Source organism: Mus caroli, unplaced genomic scaffold (genome assembly GCF_978045245.1).
Source record: "Mus caroli unplaced genomic scaffold, Mus_caroli_1 scaffold_1, whole genome shotgun sequence".
NCBI classification, from domain to species: Eukaryota; Metazoa; Chordata; class Mammalia; order Rodentia; family Muridae; genus Mus; species Mus caroli.
In genome coordinates this window covers 57,539,254-57,563,547 of record NW_028227256.1, presented here as the reverse complement: position 1 = coordinate 57,563,547, position 24,294 = coordinate 57,539,254, and the positions used below count along the sequence as shown (strand labels likewise).

Sequence of the window (24,294 nt, the reverse complement as noted above, 5' to 3'; positions counted from 1 at the left end):
GAATTAAATTTGTTTTTAATATTTTTCTATATTATTTAAATTTTCAAAAGAGAAAAACAAGATGACCATCTTGTCTGGGGAAGAGAACAGCAAGCATCTTTCAGGAATACATATTACAAACCATTTTCCAGAAAGAATATTTCAAAATACATTTCTACTGAAGTATTAATACCTTCACTTCCTTTGAACAAAGTGACTCTTGTATCAGGAACTAATTTTGAATGGTAGATTTATCATCATTAGAAAAATTACACCACATTAAAAATTATGGATATGAGATTAGATTTAGCTCACTTGTTCTTCAGTGCAGTTGTTTTTGTTTGTTTTGTTTCATGTTTTGTCTTGTTTTGTAAAGACATATCTTCCAGCTGGCAAATAATATATTCTGGCAGAGAAAAATGTTGACCTGTGCCTTGTATTAGGGTCCATTCTAAAACCAACAAGCAATAAGATGTTGTTAACTTTGAAGCCTTTCAAAGGAGCTTGGGCAGACGTTTAGCCCGGACTCATGCCCATCATGCACCCTAGTTCCTAGAGGAAGCAGGCTGTGTTTTTAATCCTTTCTTCCGTGTTACCAGTAATGCTGTGTTAACACACTAAATGACCAGAGCGTCCCGAGTGCCTTCCCATTGTGCATGAAAGATGGGACCTCCAACACTCCTTCAACTACAGGAATAGGTCATACAGACTTAATAACATACAGAAATAAAGTGCCCTGGCATTCTGTTTCCTGGTGTAAAAGCTCCATCTATTCCGTGGCTGACATTCTAAGCCTATTGGCATTTCGAGGGAGGACACACGTGTGCTCTTGAGGGTTTAAAGGCTATGTGGTTCTGAACAGATCACATTTCACAGTAGAATTATTCCACTCTGGTAGTGAACTGACTATGTTGGGAGCATATGTTCTTGCTACATTCCTGCCATTGCTAAACAATGATCACTTTCTAAAATGTGAGTAAGCAAATCTAATCTAACATATATCCTATACCAAGTGCACAGTTCTGATGAAAACATACATGACTTGGTAATAAGAGGTAGGAAAACTATCAATAGCAGGAGGATGAAAGAGAAGACTGGCTTTGCTGTTACTGCTGCTGTTTTAATGTAAAGTGTTGCTGGAGAGATGGCTCAGCAGTTAACAGTACTTACTTGTGTTATTGAGGACCTGAGTTTAGTATCAGTACCTACAGTGGCCATAACTCCAGGTTGGGGCTCTGGCTTCTTCAGACACGTTTACACACATAGCATATGTTCAAACCGATAAACACATACACATAGATCACAATAAAAATAAATCTTAAAAAACAAATAAACAAACAAACAAACAAAAAACAGAGCCAGGTGTGGTGACACACACCTTTAATCCCAGCACTTGGGAGGCAAAGGCAGGCAAATTTCTGAGTTCAAGGCCAGCCTGGTTCACAGAGTGAGTTCCAGGACAGCCAGGGCTATACAGAGAAACCCTGTTTGAAACAACAACAACAACAACAAAAACCCAGAAAGTATAGAAAAGAAAACTTAACTTTTTTTAATGAATTGAGGGGAAATATCAAAAAGAAGAAAAAGAAAAGAAAGAAAAAAAAAGAGAAAGGCCTGTCTCTTTGACCAAAATGGCATGAATATGTATAGATATGTATAATTCCTAAATTGTCCCAGAACCTCCTCTGTGCCAATTAGAGTTGCAAAACAAGGATAGTCCATAGTTCTCATACATACTTCTAACATTAAAAACCTCATCATTTTCTACAAAGCCATCGAATTTTCTAGTTGTTCTGAGGCCAATTTTAAAAAGGTCTCAGACTCTTTAGTTTAGTTCAGCTTTTTGTGTATGTTAAATGTTTGAAAATTCTAGAAGTTTCTCCGGTAGAATCTCACTTTTAGTGCATATTTTTAAAGCTTATTAAACACTTAGATAATCAAGTAGAAAGCAAGTAGACTGTTGTACAAAACGGCATCTATCGAGGAGATCTGTGGCCTTAGAGAATGTGAGCGTAGGCATTCACGCAGACTCTGAACTTTACTCCTGCTTGAACTGGCCTCTTTTCTACTTGAACTCAGCACTACAGAATAGGGGTGTGTGTGTGTGTGTTGTTGTTGTTGTTCTTGTTGTTGTTGTTTTTAACAAAATCTCAATCGTTCAATTTTACTAATGAAGACTTGGGAGCTAGATGCTGGGGTGAGAGCCTGCTAGCTCAGAGAGGCAGAGAAAGCACCCAGCTGACCTTCTTCCTCAGCTGATGTCCCAAAAGGAAGCTCTCCTTCTCCAGCCATCCCCAAAACCCTCAGACTGAGTGTCCCTCCTCCTTTCTTCCTGTGCATCTCTCTATCTGTCCTACTGACTTAATCTCTTTTCCTCCTATGTTCACTCCCTGTCAACTGGTTGCTTGCTCTGCCTCTTGACTTATGGTTGATTTTATTTAATACTTTTTACAATAAATTGAAAGCTCTGGAATTAAAGGTGCATGCTGAGCCACACCACAACCAGAAACAGGTTTCTCAGTAAATAACACAATCTCAGGGTTCACAGTATGGTCAAATATCAGGCAACAAATGGGTGAGTGTGTGTATGTGTATGAATGTGTATGTAGGTATGAGTGTATATGTGTAAGTGTGTATGCACGTGAGTGTATGAGTATGTGTGAGTGTATGTGTGCATACACGTGTGTGCACATGCATTTGTGCACTCATAAGCAAGGAATTTACTTGTCCTGTGGTGCATGTCTCCTCACAAACAAAAATGAAATAAGCATATCCACTTCACAAAGAAACTATATCCTATGCTTATCAAATAAGAGGTGCTTAAAAATAATGTTACCTACTTTCTTCCCTTAGTCTTTTTGCTGTATTTCTTGCCCTATTTCTTGGAAATATAATTAAATATACTACATTAAAACTAAAAAGATTTTAACATGTTTTCGTAAAGTTTTAAATTGAGGTATAGTTTACATCTAATAAAGTATGTAGAATACACAAGAGTTTTTAATTATATTTTATTAAATATTGTGATGTGTGTATGTGCATGCACACACATATAAGCGTATGCCATAGCATATGTATGGAGGTCAGAGGACAACTTGTAGGAGTCCGTTCTCTCCTCCTATCATGAGGGTCCTAGATCCAGGTCATTGAGTGGGGCAACAAGCATCTTTACTTACTGAGCCATCTTTCCAGCCTACAAACAAGACTTAAATATGTGCATACTACCAGAAAATCACTTCTCAGGGTTTAATATAAACTATTTCTTAGAGCAAGATATAGATTAGTATCTCAGCATCCCAGAAGATTCCATGTTGCCCCTTTAGGGCTAACTATTCTTCTGACTTCTGCTATCATCAGCAATCTTAAATATTGATAAATTCTACAAAACAACACTATATATGTACCAAGGAATTTAAAAAGCAATAACGTTGTTGTGGTGGATGTGGTTGTGGTTGTTGCATATGCCAACGTGGAAAAATCCCAAGACACTTCCGTATTCCTAATGTAGTTGAAAATTAACAGAGAGGTAATGATAACAGAGAGGATAAGAGAAAGGAAAGAGGAACGTGACAGATGAAGTCCTTTGAGTCTGGTTTAACTCCTTGCCCAGAGTGTGCCTTCACTTAACAACAGAGGAAGCACCCCAACTGCAGTCAGCCACCAGCACACCCTCAGGAGAATGTAAAATGTCAGTAAGCATTGACATTGACAGAGCATACTATTTACAGAAGCAGATGTCCCTCTCTCCCTAGGCAAGGACACCGCCCACCCTGGCTAGGGTTCCTCATAATCTCTGTGTGGCCCCACCTTCTTTTCCCATAGCCAAAGAGTCAAACCAAAAGACCAGGAGCCCCGAGGGCACAGATCCCCACAGCCTCACTGTGCAATCCCACAGAGCTGTCCTTCATCAGCCTTCTCCTGGAGGTCACAACCGAGTGTAGCTGCTGTCCTCGAGAGTGGTGAATTGCACCAACAGATTAGCCAAAACCCATCTAACTTAAGCCTCATCTCCGGGAGTTTTGAAAGATCCTAATTTGCACTTACACATTCTAACTAACTTATTTGTTCATTTTTACTCTTAACTAGTAAACAACTAAATAAACAGTAAGAAGATGACTGCTTCCACTCACTCCTGGCAGGTAAATGTGAACAAGCAGCTGCACATTATTTAATTAGCAGCCTTACATTAATGCGTTCTCTCTTTTGGTTATCAGTGTGAGCCTTGAGAACGACCCTCTGAACAATTCTCACAGCCAAAACATCCTCACGGCACTGGGAGCTTCTTGTCGCTGGTATTTGTGGAGACAGGAAAGAACCAATGTCTGTCTTAAAGAAACCCTCCAAATCAGTTGGACCTTTTTTCTCTAAATAAATAGCCTTACTGCCCTTTGACTTTTCCTCATAACCCTTCCTTTCTATGCTTTAATTATATTTTTTTTCTCTTTTTCTGGAGCTCTGCCATTTCTCCGCATCCTCCTTTAAAGGAGAGACACAAAGTGTCCACAGATGAGGTCAGCTCAGCATTGGGAAGCTGACAGGCTACTTCCTGCCTTTTGCTCTTCATACATTCATTATCTCACTGGTTTTTAAATAATTAATTAATTAATTAATTAATTAATACTTATTTAGCTAATTCTAGAAAAATGTCACATTGAGTTAAACGTCCATCTTTCTCCATCTTACATCTCAACTATTTGATTTTGTCATGTCGTGTGTGTGTGTGTGTGTGTGTGTATGTGTGTGTGTGTGCATGTTGTCTTTATATTAGCTTTTGAGTCAGGGTTACCCTAAGTATCCCAAGTCATGATGTCACAACCTCATTGTCCTTTTGATAATGTTAGTTGTGGGCATCGGAAGACTTGAGAGAGAGAGAGAGAGAGAGAGAGAGAGAGAGAGAGAGAGAGAGAGAGAATAGGAAAGGCTGAGCTGGGGATGTAGCATCTTGATAATGTTTTCCTGGTGCATACAAGGCCTGCCTCTGATCAGCAAGGGTGACACCTGGGCAGGCATGGAAACAGATGGCACAGGCTCCAAATGGAGTTTGTCTACCTAAACTTTCAGGCAGCCTCTGCTTTATAAGGCTTTACCATCTCCTTTACAGTTACATAGGGAATAATGTGGTAGAGCAACAAATTGTCTCGTGGTTTGGAAAGAATGAAACACAAGTCTGTCCCTGAAATTCAGACAACGTGGACAGGAATCCTGTGGCCAGAGAAAAGATTCTGTGCTGAAGGGTCTTTGATCATTTGCCTCCACTGTTAACTTACTGCCAAGTAGTGAATACGAGATGATTGCTCTTGACCTCACAAAACTAGTACTACGTTATCATTACTATGAAAACAGAAGAGACATGATCAAGATTGAAAGTCAGCTGTGTGTAGTGCCGTAGAACAAGAACTCACAGTAAGGACTGCTAGAGGAGGTGTGGCAGGACAAAGGCGCCTTTCCCATGGTCCCAGCTAAATCTTTACTAGAGGACATCTGAATACTGCATGAGAAATCAATTATTTAAACAACGTCTTTATTACTTCATCTGCCTCAAACCACTTTTAGTAATTTTATTGTTTAAATAAGAAAGATTTTTCAAGTATATGAGTAAAACATTAATATGTATAGCAAAAATACTGTAATGTGCCTGGTATGGTGGTACACGCCTTTAATCCCAGGACTCAGGAGGAAGAGGCAAGCAGATCTCTGAGTTTGAGGCCAGCCTGGTCTACAAAGTGAGTTCCAGGACAGCCAGGGCTACACAGAGAAACCGTGTCTCAAAAAAACTAAGCAAAAAAAACCAAAAATACCATAATGTAAAATTCAATAAATGTTGATTTGAGGAAGGTTAGTTTTGAAGATTAAAAACTGACTCTCTGAAATCAAATTTTAAAGCCCCTAAGCAGAAATGGAACTGTTAAGTTCCTGATCAGTATCAGATCTATAAACCCACTATTACTAGGACAGGTGACCCAGATGTTATACTTTTCCTCAGGGATTTGATGAGCTTTCTCTCCTGTTAAAATAAAAACGTCCTACTTTCTAATAGCACCTCTGATTAAAGCTGGACTCCCACTAAGTCACATAAAGATGACTTCATTTTAAAGCTAGCTTCCTGAGCTTTATAACTTGAACCTTGTATATCTTTGTGATATTTTTAGAAAACTGACATTTACCAATGCATATTTAAATGTCAACAACTGGAGAATTTTATTGTGCAACTACTCAGATACCACTGTTTATATAAAAAATGGCATTTACTTAATTTTCTGAATTTAAAAAAATGGTTTTGAGATTTCTTGACAGTTCCTCTAAGATTATGTGCCTCTATAATCTGCTTGCTTGCTTGCTTGCTTGCTTGCTTGCTTGCTTGCTTGCTTGCTTGCTTGAAAAATAAATCTATTTCAATCACTGCCTGGCCAAAGTTTAAATTTAAAATAGACTCCACAGTTAATCAATAGGTTGATCTGCTGATGCAGAGGGTAGCTAAGCACAGCCAGAGGTCAGTGTACTGAGGCAGTCAACAGCTTATTCCATAGAACTCAGCCCAGAGAACATACCTAAGCAACCAGACCTCATCACATGGATCTAGTGACATGGATCTAGGGAGGGCCTGCATAAAGGTCAGTCTCAAGTATGTATGTTAACTGCTGCATTGTATGACACAATAGCCTGTAGACAGCTCATGTCCATGTTAGGGTAGCTCTAACTGTAGACAACAAGATTGTCTACAACAGGATTCCTTGAGCACTACAATATTTGTATATTAGACACTTTGAAAAGCAAACATGTAACTCGATAGTCCTAACCAAAATGAATCTCCTCTGAATTGCTATCCAAGAAAGTTTTGTAATGAGGGAAAAAAAATATGAAATGTTCATGCAACTTATATGAAATTGCATTAAATTAAGCATGATTTAACTAGGCCAGCTTCTGTGTGATACTATATTATATCAATGATATGATACAGGCTTTCAATTTACAAGAACAAGTGTTACAAAAAAAGAAACTCAACAGAAAACATGCCAGTTTTCTTCTTACAAAGTTGTATTGGCCTAAAATCACCTACAGAATCCAAAGGTTAGCTAGTCTTTCATAACAGCTTTGGAAAAATAAATAAATAAAACATGCAGCTAGCTTGAGTCTACAGTAAGTTCTCTCCATCTAATCATGACTCTGATATACCAATAAAATACAGAGCAATTTGATATCAAATGAGTTCCGGCTCTCCCATTTTGTAAGTAAATGCCTCTGAAAATCATTGAACCAAGGCGGAGAAAGCCAGGTGAGAAACATCATTCGTGTCTAATGGAAAGCTGCGGGGTAGAAAGACTTGGTTCCTTTCCTTGCTCTGCTGGAATGCAGGCAGCAGTCCTGGGGATAGTTCTACAGCGTGTCTGCCTTCCTTTGTTCACAAGACTCCTTTGGAATAGATGCAGGAACTGACAAGCATTCAAGATTATGAAGTCAACACCTGAACAAGGAATCTTCGTACAGATAAAGTGGACAGTGAGGTCAGGTGGTAGCAACAGTCGCAGACCTGGTCTTAGAATCCCCACCATGGCAGTTCTAAAGTCAGTGCTCTGAGCCAGACTTCCTACGTGTTATAGTCTGACTGTTTCAACAGTTGAGTAGCACTGCCTTGGGAGATTGTAGAACCTTTTGAACATGGGGCCCAGCTGGCAAATGTAGCGTCTAGCTATAGGGGTGGGGCTAATAAGTTATGACTCAGCCACAGTTATGACCAAAGTTTTCTCTGTTCCCAGACTGCCGAGACAGTGTAGTCACCACCATGCAGCCCTGCTCCCAGACTTTCTCCACCATATGAACTGTCTCCCTAACTATGATGACCCTGAATAAATCCTTTCTGTCTTCAGCTGTTTCTGTCAGAAATTCTGTCAGAGCAATGAGGAAAGGAACTAGTCCCCATCCTGTTTCTAGGTCCCCTGGTGCAACATCCTAACCTGGGGTGACTGAGCAGTTTCTTTACCACCTTGTGCCTTGGTCTCCTTGTCTGAACGAAGTTGGTATTTAATAACACCCGCCTTGATGTGTTATTGCAAATATTGATTGATATAAAGCACTGACACTGTGCCTGGCACCTAGAGAACACATGGTTAATGTTAGCCATTCCTCATCAGAATTCCCCACCCCAAATCTCTATGGACAGTTTAATTCTGGGTTTCTTTATCAATGTGTAACTGAAAACCCTTCCAATTAAGAGCTACCTTACAGCCAAGCTTTCTAAAAAGCTCTTCCTACACATTCAACTCCTTGCTCAAAAGCTCTGATGGCTCCCTAGCTCCAAAAAGATTCGCAAGCCCCATCCTTGAGTTTAGCTTGCAGAATGCCTTCTACTCCAGCTCTAGTCTGCTTTCCCAACCTTCTCGTCCAGTTAGACCCACGTCCCTTATATCACTGGCCAGATGCATGTCTCTGTCCCACTGCCATACAGGCTCTGTGCCACACACACAGTGCAGGTAACTATCTGTTACGTTATTTTTGCTCTGGCATACTGGAGCATAGTTGTTTATATCTCACTATGGCAGAGGATCAAAAGCCTGAGGTCCACCCAGAGGGAAGACTGACCCAGAAAACCCAGCCTGACCACAGCTTCTGAGAAGCTCAGCAGTGGTTGGGTTGAGCTAAGGCTGGGAGCACAGATCTCCCGAAATGTTTAGTCTCAGGCATGCTCAGTAATACACATGTGCATTGAAGCTATTTTAAAATAATAATCCTATTGAGGAGTCTAGAGAGAAGTCTTAAGTGGGAGTTCGCAAAAATAAGACTCTAGAAGATTTTTAAAAAAGCAGTAGCAACTTTGGCTAAAAACTGTAAGCCCTAACCACCCTGCTTTCCCCATGGGGACACCCTCACTGAGTGGAATTTTTTTAATTTATTTATACAATGCAACAAACTAATCTCTCTTTCTGGTCAACAAAAGCTTCCGGCCCCGTTCACAGAACTGACTGAAAACTCTGTTAGGTCAGTTTGCTTCCTCTTTGGTGCCACTGGGATTTGAGGAAGAGGCAGCTGGGAGTTCAGAATCCTTGACCTCAAGAGACCTCCATGTGGTGCACTGATAACCCCTGAGGTTGAAAGGGAACCATGAGTGTTTACTCTAGCTATCCATCATGGAAGTAAAGGGCAGGCCCCCTGATAACCTTCAAAGATGAACATCTTCCTTCCGAGAGGTCGTCCTTGCTTCCATAGTAATAGAAAAAGGGATAGGGGGTAGCTGGGGAATCACTCTGTTGCTAAAGTGCTTGAAAACATGAGGACCTGAGTTTGATCCCCAGAAGCCCTGTGTTTGTAAGCCCAAGCAGAGACAGACAGATTCCCTACTTTGCAAGCTCCAGGTCAGTAAGAGTCCATCCCCCACACAAGAATAAATAAATTAAGTGGACAACTACTGAAAAAAGGCACCACTGGCCGCTGGCCCTCCACAAGTGCATGCACATCTGTATAGTTATACACACAGGGGTGGAGCAGGGATGGGAAGAACCTTACATTCTTTTACCGTGGCAGAAAAAAATTAACAGGGGCTTCCTGACATATATAAAGGATTCATAAGCCACTTTTAACAGAAAAAATATAACCCTAAAATTCTAGCTTTCAGTCTTGTTGACTCAGTAGATAAAGCAGGCACAAATCCGCTCTGTTTGGCCAGCCCAGTGTTTTTAACCTTTTTAAAAACTGCTATTTAAATGCCCTTATACTGTATCCGTGCTCTGCAGTTTGATACACTTTCCACTCTATCTCTCAGATTTACATTGTGTAATCATCGTCCCTGCTTGGAGTCATTTGTGTCTACAGTTTCCTCTGGAATTTCCCTCTTTGATGGAATCCTAGATGAATTGGAAACTAGGGCATCTCTAGCATACCATCCCACATAATTCTCATTCTCCCTTCTAGTATCTGCAAAGCTCCACCAAGTGCTGCTGTCTAAAGTAACCCCCCCCAACTGTTTCTTCCAATGGTTTGTTTGCTGCCCAATGAGAAGAGACCACCTCCATCACAACCATCATTTCTGATTACCTCAACCCTCAGTTGACCCACAAGACTCCCTAGAGTTAAAGGTAGATGCGTTTGCAATAACTGGTTTCTGTCTTCCTGCTGAAAGCCCAGTCTTGGTCCTGCACCACCGGCCTTCAGCTTTGGAGAGTAGTAAGCTGGAAACTTCATCAGTAGTAAGCTGCCCCAGATTTCCTGTACTGAAACTTCACAGCTTTCTCTCCAGTACCACCTGCCCAACCCAGCTTATCAGGACAGTGAATTGGCCTTTGTTGCACTGTGCTCTACCAGGACACAGTAAGTAAAGCACATAGCATTCCAGTTCTTGGCCATGATAGAGGAGAGAGTCAGCCTTTGACATAAACAGGACTCATCCTGTAAGTAGCTGGAGGGGAATGTTGGCAACACGCAATTAGCCAGCTGGTCATCTCTATTTCAAACCACCCTCGTCACTAACTGCCAAGTTTTAAAGCATTAAATGCTTTAGCATGCCAGGCATGGTTCAAGATCAGGTTTTTAAAAGCTGTTTTCCATGTTGCTCCCTTCTTCCTCAGCTGGTTTCATGTACAAACTAGGGGTCAAGCAAGTTAATACTTCAAATAAAAGGGTGCTGAAACTCTATGTGGAAGCCAGTTGGTAAATCAGTATAAACTTTTCTTGAACTCTTGCTCAAGATGAAAACTTCTTGAGTGTTCATTATTCTTGTGGATATTCGTGGAATGCTCAGAGCCCATCTCACAGTCAAGTCCAGCTCCTTCAGTAGGACAAATAATTGGGGGAGGAGGCTGGGTCATAAAAGATATGCCTGGTTATCAAAACAGACCCACAGTATACATGGAAAGAGTGAGAACATGGTGGGGTTGATGAGGTCCAATACTTATCTTCTCTGTGCTTTTAAATCCCCAATCTCTATTCTGGGAAATAAGCAGTCATCCCTGGAATGTTAATACATACTTATCCCAGCTCCCCAGCTCCCTTCTTTCCTGCCTGTCACCTCCCTGTCTTTCTCCTTGGCTAACAATGTTTACTTCAACTCAGCTGAACTCAGTGATGTAGTCTCCATCAAAACAAAATCATGCCAATAAAGAAATAAAGTTATTTCTTTAACTCTCTGATATTCAAATCTAAAAATCTCCATATGCTTGGAATTCTTGAACTAGCATTCCAAGGGAAAAGATCACAAGCATAGAATGTAATTTATTATGGCAGAAACATTAATCTCCTATCTGATACCCTTCTCCAGCTCAGCAATGAGTTGTTCATTTGAGACGTCAGGAAAAGTGACTCTCTTGAAGTAACAGCTTATGGCAACTAGTCTAACTTGGGGCATTCATTTACAGAAGAGATTTCCAAGCTTGTTATTATTAATTACCCTTCTCAAGTGTTGTGTGACCCTAATTCTGGAGAGATGTAAACAAACTCATCGCAAATAGGGAATGGACAATGGACCAAAGTACAGATATCACCAATTCAACTTGAACCAATAGGTTTTATTAGGCTTACTTTCAGAAGTTTGGGTAAGGAATTATTTACAGGAGCAGAAATGACTCAAAGATAGCTGCACCATCAAAAGCCCATGCCAGCATAGGTGACAACTCACAAAAGCTGGGAACTGTAAGTTTCTGCACAACTTCCAGGCAGCTCAGTCAGCATCTGACTTTTTCAGGTAGTTTGGCTGGTCTCTGCTTCTTGGCTGATCTCTCTTGGCTATTATAGTCATATGTCTGAAAATATCTCTTAGCAGTCTTACTGCTTATATATGCTTAAGAAGGAGGGACCTAGTTAATCTGATCAGTTTCAGGAACTTCCTGGGGCTTTTGAGTTGTTCTCATCCCAAACGTCTGAGATCCCTACTGATGAATGTTTCACCTCCCTTAGGACAGGTATCCTATGTCTTAAGTACATTTCCTCCATGATGAGAGGTTTTTTTCTAGAAGGAAATTGCTACATATCATCAATATATAGGAAATGAAGCATTTCTGACTTGAGAGATGACTCAGCAGACAAAGGCACCTGCCACAAGATTGATGAGCTGAGCTCTATTCCTTGGACCCACATGGTAGAAGGAAAGAACCTATTCACAAAAGTTGTCCTCTGACTATCACACTTTGGATACTCTGTGGTTCACATTCTACTTACAAAGACACACACACCAACACACATACACACACACATGCATGTGTAGAAAGAAAGAGATTTTATGTATAAATTAAGCATTTTAAAATTCTAGTTTCAAAGAAAAACAGCAATGTCCCTTCTTACTCTTCTATCTACTGACCCATATGTTATATATGAAATTAATCTGGTAGAATTAGTGTTTTTATTGGGTTTTGTCAGAAATCAAAATGCATAATTAGGACAATTACATATTTGTATTTCTCACAGATTCTAAATTGTTGTCACTGTTGTGCCTTATCTTTCTTCTATAGTTCAAAACTTTGGCTTTTCTCTTACTGGCTCCATTGAACACCAGAATTAGTGATGGTGTGCAACTGGGATCAGGTGCAAAACAGACCACCATGAGCACTCTGGTCACACAGCCTGGGACAAGAGGCAAGTTGTTCAGAAGACTTCATTGAACGTCTCTTCTGCTCCACCAAACCTAGGTTCCTGTGTCCTGTGTTTGCAGTATTGCCCACTTTCTGAAATCAATTCCTTCCTTCCTTGTATTCATCTGCTTGACTCATCATTCCCCTTCCCACTAATGCCTAATGGATACATGTTTAATCAGTCTCCTGACCCGGCCACACACAATCCTGTGCTCAAGCCAGTGGCCTCTCTGTCCTGCAATGGCGTTATGCTAGCACATCAGCTGGGTATCACCACTTCCCGTGGTATCTGTACAATACTACATATAGGCTTTCAACTGCAGCAAGAGTTTCTATTCTGTGTTGGATTGTGTTCTCCTTAAAGATACATGAAAAGCTTAATCTTGATTCTGTGAATGAAACTAATTTGTAAACAGGCTGTTGGCTGATATCATTGGGTTAAGATAAGGTCAGGCTAGGTTAAGGTGAGCCCTAAATCCAATATGGCTGATGTCCTTACAAGTTTGCACCCAGGAAGGAGGTGCAAAAGGCACATTCCTGGGAAAATGCCATATGAAGATAGAAATGCAGGACAGATATATGTTCAGCTTCAAGCCAAAAGATCCCCAGGATTGCCAGCAGCCAAGAGGCTGAGATATGCACAGGAGAGCCCTTTCATCAGGCCCCACCACAAGGACCCAACCTCACCAACATTTTACTTTTGGACTCCTAGACTCAAGAATTATAAGAGAATAAATTTTTTGCTAGACTATCAGTTTGTGCTACTTTGTTATGGCATCCTGGGAAATTAATACAATTTCTCTCACGCTTTAGGGGAATTATTTGGTTCATTTAACAAACATTTATTCGGCACCTACTATCTGCCAGGGGATTTTTTTTCCTCTGGGTGTTATGAAAAGTACCATAAATAAAAAAATGGTCTCTCTTCCAGTCTGGCTGAGAGATGAGGTCATATAAGTCTAGCGAGGGAGCGCTGTATGGGGTGTTGAGGAAGCAGGGAGGGAACAATTACCCAGGGTTCAGGGAAGGCACACTGACAGAGATAAAGGCACAGAAGAATCTTGAAGGATACAAGCAGTACCGGAAATCTGAGGCAGGAGAGAGTAAACAGTCCTCTCCCACGCCTCTTCCTGCAGCCAGTTGGCTTCCATGGAGAATGAAAACGTGTGATTCTGCTGACTGATTCTCTGCACCCTGAAGTCTCTTGCCAGCTTGGCTTTATGAAACAGGTCTATTCTCTTAGGACTCAGTTAGGAGAAAGAATAAGAAGTCTAGTTTTGGGGGCAAGGGTTGTTTCAGTTTTTGTTTTGTCTCATCTAGAAAAGGCACATGTGACACAGTACCATTTGTCTTTGAAGACATTATTGTTTTTTTGAGACAGAAAACCACTTTGAATCCAGACTAAAGACAGTCAGGTCCATCTGGGTGTGATGTTGTGCACCTGCAATCCCAGCTAAGGCAGAGAGAAGAGTCACAAATTCAAGGCCTGTCTGGACAGCTTACCTAGAGCTTTTCTCAAAATCAAAATAATTTGCAGCTGTGTGAGTGTAGCTTAGTGCTGGGTGGTCTGCTTCACACACGAGTGAGTTCAATCCCCTGTTCTGGAGGGGGAGGGGAGTAAGGTACAAGTTCTTCCAAGACAGACTATTGGGTCCTTCCAATGACAAAGGAATACCGAGAAAACAGAAAGATGGCCAATATGAAAACATACCTGCAATCTGGAAAGCTGAGTAAATAAAAGACAATTTTTACAGAGGCAATCATCATATTAATATTGCAATAGATTGTTTTCCAGGTTGTTTCTGTGTAGTCATGAGCAATGCACCATCCAGCCTTTTACACACAGCATTACAGCATAAACATTTTCCTAGGCCTTGAGAAACTCATGATAAACATGATTTTAATGGCTCTGAAACATTTGATTGCATGCATGCCCATAGTTTACTTAACCAGGCTTAGAGCTGGCCATTAAGTCAGATCATAACTTATGAATAGCCTTCAGATAAACACAGTGAGTTTTTGAGTGGTGATTTTTACTAATTTCATCACAGATGAAATTAGATGTCTTTCGATGCAAGGACAGTTTTTTTTATCAAGAAGTTGACTTCTAAACAAACAAACAAAAAATAACAAAGATTTGGACTTTATAATATAGAATAAACGACAATGTGAGCTGTTCTCCCCTCCAACCCCCATCCCCCAAAGATTTTCTTCTCTATCCTGAAGCTCTTTTTTTTTTCTTTTTTTTTTTCTTTTTTTGTTTTTTAAAGTCAGGGTTTCTCTGTATAGCCCTGGCTGTCCTGGAACTCACTTTGTAGACCAGGTTGGCCTCGAACTCAGAAATCCACCTGTCTCTGCCTCCCAAGTGCTGGGATTAAAGGCGTGCGCCACCACACCCAGCAACTCATCTCAACTTCTTGGTAAAGCTGGGTACAAAGCACTAAGTATTTGGGGACCTCTGTCCTCCTTATTACACTAAGTACTAGCCAAGTCTTCTATTGTTCTTGCTCAAGACAAGCGCTTCAGTGCTAGCCCAGACTCCTGCTTGCTCTCCAAGACACTCCCTTGTGAATTCGCTCGTTTGTCCTGCAACTAGTCCAGCTGACCCTGGTCAAATCTATATTTTTTCCTAAGCCATCATTCCCATCTCATCCACCATATGCTTTCTTAGAACTTCTCACCAAAATATTCTCTTATTGGGGTCACACACAGGCATGTGCATGCATGCACACACAGACACACACACTCGCACACACACACTTATCCATTTCTCTGGGTTTTTTTTCTTTCTATTGTTGTAAATGTCTTAGGACAAAAAATAAAAATTCTTATACCGAGTTGTGTATAAATAATAGACATTTATGCTCACAGCTCCGGAGACAGGAGAGACCAAGATCAAGGCTCTAGGAAATGACAGCTGGTGGCATCTGGTGTCTGCCTCCAAGACCTTGTCCTTCTTGCTGTGTTCTCACCTGGTGAAAAAAAAAAAAAAAAAACAATAACAACAAAGAAGCAAAACAGATTGGTGAGAGGGCAGGTCTCTCAGAATCCTCTTCTAGAGAAGCCCAAATGGTCTAATCTCTACCCAAATGCCTGACTGCTTAACACCTTCATCACACAGTTCAAACAGCATATAAATTTTGGAGGCACACACACATTCAAACCACAGGAGTAACCCATCTACTGCCATTACCTCCTGGTGCTCTAGCCCTTGGCCAAACTACACCTGAGCCAAACTCGCTCACCTGGGCTTTTGAGAGACGCCTGCACAGAACAGACAACCCACTGACCTTCTTCTTGAGTCACTGAGACCGTGCCTTGTGTTCTTGTGCCTCTGAGGTTAAACACATTGCCCTGCTGACTCCTAATACTCACTTTGCTTCTAAGGACATTTGCTCTGCCTCCTTACTCCAACATACTTCAGTATGTATCACACCGACACAATGTGCACTGCTTACCGCAGTACTGCCGTCCCACTCTGACTGCATAAGTGACTAAGTGTAATAGCCTTCACTTTGAAATATGCCTCCATACCATATAGATAGAAGTCCACAGAATCTGACAATGGACTTTTTAATGATTTGCTCAATAGCAAAATCTGACAGTACTGATTTCCTCTGACTTCTGTGTCGAATCCACACAAACTTGGCAGCTAAAACAGTAGCAGAGTAGTCTCTGACAGTTATGTAAGCCAGATGTTCAGAATCAGTCTTCCCCAGCCAAAGTCAAGGTTACAGTCACTCCTAAATTCAAAAACAAGGCTACAGTCACTCCTAAAGCTGCAGGGGCCAATCCGGCCCTTGCCTCTTCCAATTTTTAGTGGCTACTGGTATTCCTCGCCTCAGTCTACCTGCTTCTGAAGCCATGCTGTTTTATCTTCTCTCATGTTAAATCTGCCTCTGCCTTCCTTTTATAAGGATGCTTCTATGGCGTTTAGGACTCACTAGGGTGACCCAGGGAAATCTTACACATCAGAATCCTTAACTGAACCACACATATTCAAACACACTCCCCTTTAACAAGGTAATGAGTACAGGAATTAGGACCTGGCATGTACACAGGACTATTGTTCATCGTACTTTATCGACCTCGGTGAAAACGAGGCTTTGTGATCTTAAGTCCTCCTGAAGTGAATAGTCCTGTCTCACCAAAGAAATATTCATGTGTGGAATTACAGAGTAGCACTGCACTGGACCTTAACAGGAACACTAAGTAATGCTCAGTATCTGTGCTTAGTATTCATCCTCTCTAAAATCAGACAAGCTCTGCATCACCCCAGGCTTTCAAATAAAATAATAAAGGTTTGCAGCTTCGAGTTTCCCTGCCTCGGAGCAGCAGGCCTTGCTGTCTGCATAGCGTTTCATGACTCTTTCAGCTCCCTACCAATCCCGTATGGTAAGCAGGGTGGCAATCATCATTCCTGTTTTAGAGTTAGGAAATCAGAATGTCTTGCTGAGCTTCCACATTAGTCCGTCGCAAAGACTAATCTTCATTGAGTTCATCAGAGCTGCCTCCCCAGGGAGAGGCAATCTGAAATCAATTACTCTTTAAAGCATACAATTTGAATATTTTTACTGTCGAAGGTTAGAAATAGCTCTGTGAATCCTGTCAAATGACAAAACAGATAGGCCCTAAGCCAAGATCAAACAAAGGGGACACGAAAGGTACAAGAAAATGTTAAATATTGTGGAGAATCCAAAGGCAGCTGTGGAGGCCATATGCTGAGTGAATTGTCTTCCTGTGGTCTGTTGGTTGTTTTTGTTTTTGTTTTTGTTTTCCTATGAATGCATTGCCTCGTTTGAGATTTGGGGAAGAAAAAAGCTACATCCACATAGAAATTTGCATTCTGTTGCAGGCAAGTTGACAGGCCACTTATGAACTACAGATAATGGTGCGCCCATTATCATGGGAATTAAACAAGAGTATATGAAATGCCTAACGCGGAGGCTTAATGAACATGAACTGCCCGTGCCCCCTCTGATTATTACTGTCCCTCATGAAAACCACCTCACAATTCTGCATCTCCTGAGACTCAGAGTTCCCATCTCCTAGGCTGCTGAGCCTCGAGGAAGCCAGATTCTCACCCTGACCAAGTCCTGGACCGTACATTGGAGCACACTGTCCCTTTAGGAATTTACATGAACCTCTGTCAGCCTAGTTGAGGGTCAATGTGCAATCCCTTTGTCGCATCTCTCTCCCTATGTATTTCCATCCTTACATCCCTAAGAGATTCTGCTTTCTTCATCATGATACAAATGAAATTTGAATGGCACACCCAGAGACTTGCATCTTACAGAAGGAGGGGCTTATAAACTTACATATTTATAAGGCGTGTTTTCCAAGCCTATTTTATCCTATCTCAAATAAAGTCGCATCAACCTGGCACTACATTTTCATGTTCTCTACTCTAGCCTGCATTTCTGTTCCTTGCCCTGATTGGTCTTGACCTTATCATCCCCTCACATGACCACCCTGTGTATCCTCTCTTCAAAGGCATTGACTTCGTCCCAGATCCTCCCACATAGCAGCCTCTCTTCAGCCTCCTCTGTGAGCTAGTTCTCCTGAAGCCCTGGTTCCCCTCTGCGCTCTCAAGGGAAGCTGTCCCATGCCTATCTTTGAAAGAAGACCCACACTCCTAGAGTTCACCATCATTAATTACAATATATCTGAGGTAATAACCAGGAACTAATTAAGTGGAAGAAATGTAGCCACTGCATATAAAGTCTGACTAGTCTCAGCATCAGACCTCCATAATATTCTCAGTTCCACCTCGCTCACTCCAGCTGCCTCAGCAAGGACTTTCTACCTCAATCCCTCTATAGCAGCTGCGACTGTCCCCTTCTGAGATCTTGAGCACCCCTCTCCTCTGTGACTTCCCTCACAGCCAGGGTCTACTTAGATCTGTGTTTCCTTGACTTCTCCATTTGTGATAACACCAATCCCCGACTGGCCTCTCTTCTACCCAAGCCTACAGACTATGGCGACTCACTTTTTCTTTTGTGTTACCTGAACACCTCACTCCTTTGCATATTTGTTCTTCTAACTGCCTTACATGAGATACAAACACTTCTGCCCCGGACCATCCCCACAACCTTGTGTCCTCAGCCTTCTGTGTGGGCAGCTACCTTCTCCAGGAAGGAAGAAGACTTAACTATATAGACAGTTTTACTTTTTTTGTAGTTATATTCTGTTTTTTTTTCCAGAATATGGGTCCCAGGACTTGAACTCAGTTGTCAAGCTTGACAGCAAATGCTTTTACCACTGAGCCATATGCCAGCTCGGCAGATTTTTGACACTCGGTGTTCGTGCTCAGACTTAAGTTGTGTTTGCGTCAGTGGACAATTATTTTAACTGCCCACATCAGCAGCCTCCCCATTCTCCCAAGCAGCTAGTGACTCCAATCACTCAGTAGCCACCTACCCCTCCTCTCACTCTCGGAGCATGGCTGTCAGCACAGAGAGAACTCTGCCTCAATATTCCAAGTTCTAATGTTCTCTCTTTCAATTTGCCACTCGCTGCAGCTTCAGAAACTGATTTGTCCCATATCTAGTTCAAGGCCGACCCTTCCCCTCTGAGTTCTTGATCCCAGCACTCTGCCTGTCCCAACCGTTATCCTTCCCACCCAACCCCTTATCTAATAATTCCTTCTCTCCATTTGTAAACATTCCCCACTGCCATCCATTTTTAAAAGTGTTGGACTCTGGATCCCACTGTACCTCCTGCCTTTTCTCTTGCTTCTACTTTTTGACTTCTTAAAGAGCCATTAGGCTCAGCACTAAGGGTGCACTCTTATTATCTCAACAGTTAGGAAACTTAGGTGGGAAGATCGTAGGTTTGAGGCCAGCCTAAGCTACATAGGGAGACCCTGACTCAAAAGACTAAGAAGTTATTATCCTCCTCAGTCCACTGCCACTTTCTTGCTTTTGTCCCTGCTCCCTTCTCATGGGGTGAGGAATCTGCAGCCTAACATTGCTTCCCTTAGGGAACACTTCCAGTGTCATTGCTCAGTGGGCCCCAAACCTCCCAAAACCAGCAGAGTCCTTTGTCTAAATTCTGTAGGGGGCAGGGACAGCTGTTCACAGTGTGGTCAGAGTTTTGCTGTGCAAGCCTAATTGAGCACACAGGAGGACCCTCCATAGCATGGGCAAAGACGGAGACCCTATCTATCTATCTATCTATCTATCTATCTATCTATCTATCATCATCATCATAGCAAAATACATATAACATAACATTTTCCATCTTCACCGTTTATAAGTGTATAATCATATAATCATCTGTCTTTCCAAACTCACAAAACTGAAGTGTAGTATCTACTAAAAAAACAGAACAAAAAACAACAACAAAACAAACAAACAAAAACCAACTAAACTGGGGCATGGTGGTGCACACCTTTAATCCCAGAATTTGGGAGGCAGAGGCCAGCCTGGTCTACAAAGTGGGAGGGATACATACAGAGGAACCCTGTCTCAAAAAGAAGAAGGAGGGGAGGAGGAGGAAAGAAGGAGGAGCAGCTCCCTATGCCTGTTCCCTCCCAATCCTGCTAACCACGTTCTCTCTCCATGAAATTTACCCACTCAAGGTACCTCATGAAGCAGAATCCTTTTGTGACTGGCTTATGTCACTTAGCCTAAATTCCTTCAGGCTCACTCATGCTAAAGTGAGTGCTAGAATTTCCTTCCTTTTAAAAGCACAATGACCTTCTGCTCTGAGACTGTGCTACAGTACCCACTCTTCTGCTAATGGCCCCTTAGGCTACCTCCACCTTTTGGCTATTGGGAATAATGGCCTAGGAGTGCAAATGTCCATTTGTCCTTTAGTGGTTTGTATCTTTTAAATATTTAGACATCCAGCATGTGGCCTCCATCTCTGCCCCTGCTGCAGGCTCCACAAATGCTAGAGCAGCCTTCATGAGACTTTAGCATTCCCATTTACCAATGACGGAAGCCTACTCTCACCTTAAAGGCCAGTCCCTCAGCTCCAGGGAAATTTCTGCAGACCCACATTGAGAGCGAGCAGGGTAGAATCCCGAAGTGATTCATGAAACCTGCCCTAAGCGTACCTGGTGCTTTCCTTCAACTAGTAGCAGCTCTTCATATGGGAAAAAACTGGGGCCAGGAGCCATTAAAATTCTGTCCCTTTCTAGTGAAGAACAAACTAGACTCAGGTCATGACACTGGGTCTGAGCGTTGGCTTTCCCAGTGCTGGGGGAGACTTGGTCCTGAGAAGGCATGGAGAAAAGACTTCTCAGGCCTCTTGTGGAGCCGCTGGGTTTATGCTCAGAAAAAAAGATTATGACAGGATGAAACAATTAGTTCAAAAATATGTCATGTGAGAAAAATGCAGTTGCAGGTTTTCTAACAAAGCTCATGGTGTTCTGAATTAAGAAGAAATTGTTTCAGCTTAATTTTAGGTTAACGCCTTATCCATTAGATGACCAGAACTGTTTTAGCTTGGTTTTCATGAAAAAGATTCAAGCAGTCAGTTTGAACACACACACACACACACACACACACACACACAATTTTAATAGCAAGACTGACTTTAAGGAATTTAAATGAGGATACACCAACGAGGCTATAGAAATGAGCTATTGAGTCAGGAATGAATAAGCCAGCACTTACTGTCAGTCTTTTAGTAATCACAGTACATGACTGACAGGCACGAAGAGAAAAGAATACAACAGATGACAGTCTGGAATGTGTGTCTATGACCAACCAACTGCAAGAAAAATTGTTGATTATTCTGAAACGCCAGCTTGCTTTCAGTACAGTGGCAGTAACATCTTACCTTTCCCTGTTGCTGTGATAATTAAAATGATGATGGGGTAGAGAACATAGTATAGAAAATAGGTACTTGAGTTATTAGCTATATAGAATCTGCAACATTAATTTACTCAGTGACATTTTGCTAAGCATCTGTGAGGCGGCCCATGTAACCAGGGTAGGGAGTCTGTCCTAGTTAGACATACCATCGCCATGATAAAACATCGTGACCAAAGCACCTTAAGGGAAGAGGGGTTATTGGGTTTACGCTTAAACATCATTATTTATCTTCAAAGGAAGTCAGGATGGAAACTCAAACGGGGCAGAAACCTGGGGGCAGGAGCTGATGCAGAGGCCATGGAGGGGTATTGCTCACTGGCTTGCTACACATAGTAACAAGCTTACTCAACTTTCTCATAGAACCCAGGACCATGAACACAGGGATGGCACCACCCACAATGAGGCTGGGCCCTCCCCTGCCAATCAGTAATAAGAACTGCCCTACAGCTGGGTTTTATGAAAACATTTTCTCAATTGAGATTCCCTCCTTTCAGATAACTCGAGCTTATATCAAGTTGACATAAAGCTAGAGCCAGCACAGGGTCACGGTGTATAACAAACCACGCACCCACTTCTATGGCTTATAGCTTCTCTGGCACCATCTGTTGCCCTCCAGAAATCTGTTGTTGCTGAATACATTCGCAGTGTTCTTTGCGTGTTGGAGGGATAGCCAGTTATCAAGGCATTGACAACAGCCAGTATCTTATTTGGCGTCAGAAGAACTTCCAATCGGTGACAAGACACACCTCTCTGGTGGAAATTCAATGATGGATAGCGTGGGCTCAACCTTTAGCTCTGCCATGTGTAATATGAGTCATGTCAGTCTCCCATCTACAATATGGATTTGTAATCCTGCCTTTGTTCCATAGAGTTGATATGAGTCCTAAGCTAGTATGTGTGAGTGTAGCGGCAATAGGGTCTTCTCATTGCTTTATGGATATTGGTTATCTTTAATAAGTTATCCATCAGTCACTGACATTGAGGGTTCTCCTGATGCCATTACAAACATGGGTCTTATTTCTTGGAAGCCCTTCCTGAACTGGGTGATGTTGCTGAGGACTATGGAGTCTCAAACTATAGAAAAACTCCAGTACCCATCCAGGCAACACTGAACATAGAGTCTGCTGGCTTCATTTCAACCATTGATTAAACACCCAAGTCAGCCCAACCATTCTCTTTGCTGGGTTAAATAAACAGCCATGCGTTCAGAATGAACATACTCTTTCCACATCCTTTAAGCCAACAGTCTTCCTTCTGGAAAGCTACCCTGGCAAATTATCCCTTTAAGAGAAATTCAAAGATACATGTGCAATATTTTTGTGACAGAGATGAAGAGTGAAGCTTTAACATGGGCACAAAGATAAAAATCATTGCTGGGTTCCAAAGGAGGTGAGAATCCAATTGCACTGTTTTTAAAAAGACTCGGCTGAAGATGGGTTTTATAAATCTCAGAAACACCTAACTTACATTCAAGATATAAAACGGCTGAGTGCGGGAAGGGGAGAAAGAGGGCTTGAGAGAAGGTTTCTTTGAAAGATATTGTTTCTCCCTGTCCCTCAAGCCTCGGGAAGAGAACTAGAAAGATCATTCCATAAGCTTGAGGGTAGATCCTGGTCCCTAACTCCAGTTTGAGTAAGTGTTTGTGACTGGCAACATCAGAGAGGAAAGAACAACAGTCGACCCATACATCCCATAAATCCTATGTAGAAGCCCGAGAGATCCACCTGCCTGGACCCCGTGGCCCGGGATTCTATACAATGTACCACGTGGGTGGAATGATAACACCAAGAGAGAACATCTATACAGAGTGGACTCCTGCTTATAGGAGTCCTGTAAGAGTGGCCAGACAGCGAAGGGCATCAGCAAATTGTAGCCTACCTTCTCAACATTCCAGGTAAAAACCTCCCTACTGCACTCCTGACCTCCCATGCACCCCTGCCCTGCTAGCTATTCAGATAAGGAAGGAGTCAGCAAGAAGCTGGCTGCAACATGCTGCTACCGGCCTGTGCGGGCATGGAAGGAGCTCATCTTTAAAATCAAAACAAAAGCAAACACATACACACACACACACATACATTAAAAAGTGGCTTCTTATTCTGGATTGGACATTGTCACTTCTGAATGATGCTCATGGGACTTCAGGTCACGTTGTAATAAAAAAAGCCATGGCAACGTGAACCAGTGGGTAGAAACACCTGCCACCAAGCCTGACTTCCTGATAGCAATACCCAGAAGCAGTGCATGGTGGGAAGAGAGATCTGACCTTGCCAGATGCTCTCTGTCCCCCATATGTATGTACTGGTGGAAGCACCCACCATACACAGATAAGTAAGTGGGGTTTGGGGCTTTTTATTTTAAAGAAAAGAAGTCGTGGAGCTGTTCAAGTTTCCTGTGGAACCTAGGGAATATTTTGGAAAAAAAAATATTTGAAGTCAAAATTTTGAAAGACAAAATGCTGACTGCTTCCTGGCTGTTTCCTGTGAGCCTAATTTATCAAATGTGCTATTTATATAGTCTTTTTTATAATAGAGGAAACTGGGAATAATCTAATTATTAATTATAACAAAATAGTTAATTACAAAGAATTATATTTCACTTATGTTTTAAAGTATGTATATAAACATTGAGCTTCAAATGTAGAATGTTAAATGATATATGTAATATGGTTATAATTACCTAAGATACATGTAAGGAGTGTTTATTTTCTTGTGTGTCCTTTTGTCTGTCTTTCAGATCTTTCCCCTTCCCTTTTCTGCCCTCCCCAACGATGACAGTGGGGGCTGTAGAGAGCATTGCCTAACCACTGTAAAGACGTCAGCTGCTTTCCTAGAGCAGGCATTGGTTCACTGTGCAGTGTTCTGTACACTGGATTCTGTAAATCAATAATTACAGGGCATGCAGTGCACAATAGTACATTCAAAATATTGAATGGCCTTATA

The 24,294-nt window shown here is 41.8% G+C and overlaps 1 long non-coding RNA gene across 2 annotated transcripts in view; it reads right to left on the bottom strand.

The window, feature by feature from the left end:
- Positions 1 to 24,294, bottom strand: part of LOC147006048 (uncharacterized) — a 54,473-nt gene that overhangs the window by 3,413 nt on the left and 26,766 nt on the right. Inside the window, exon 2 of one of the 2 annotated variants that reach the window (XR_015047316.1) lies at positions 15,400 to 15,502. This is a non-coding gene — a long non-coding RNA (uncharacterized LOC147006048). Of the gene's footprint in view, positions 1 to 15,365; positions 15,503 to 24,294 lie in introns of those variants that run through there. The other variant, XR_015047318.1, reaches the window with a different exon arrangement.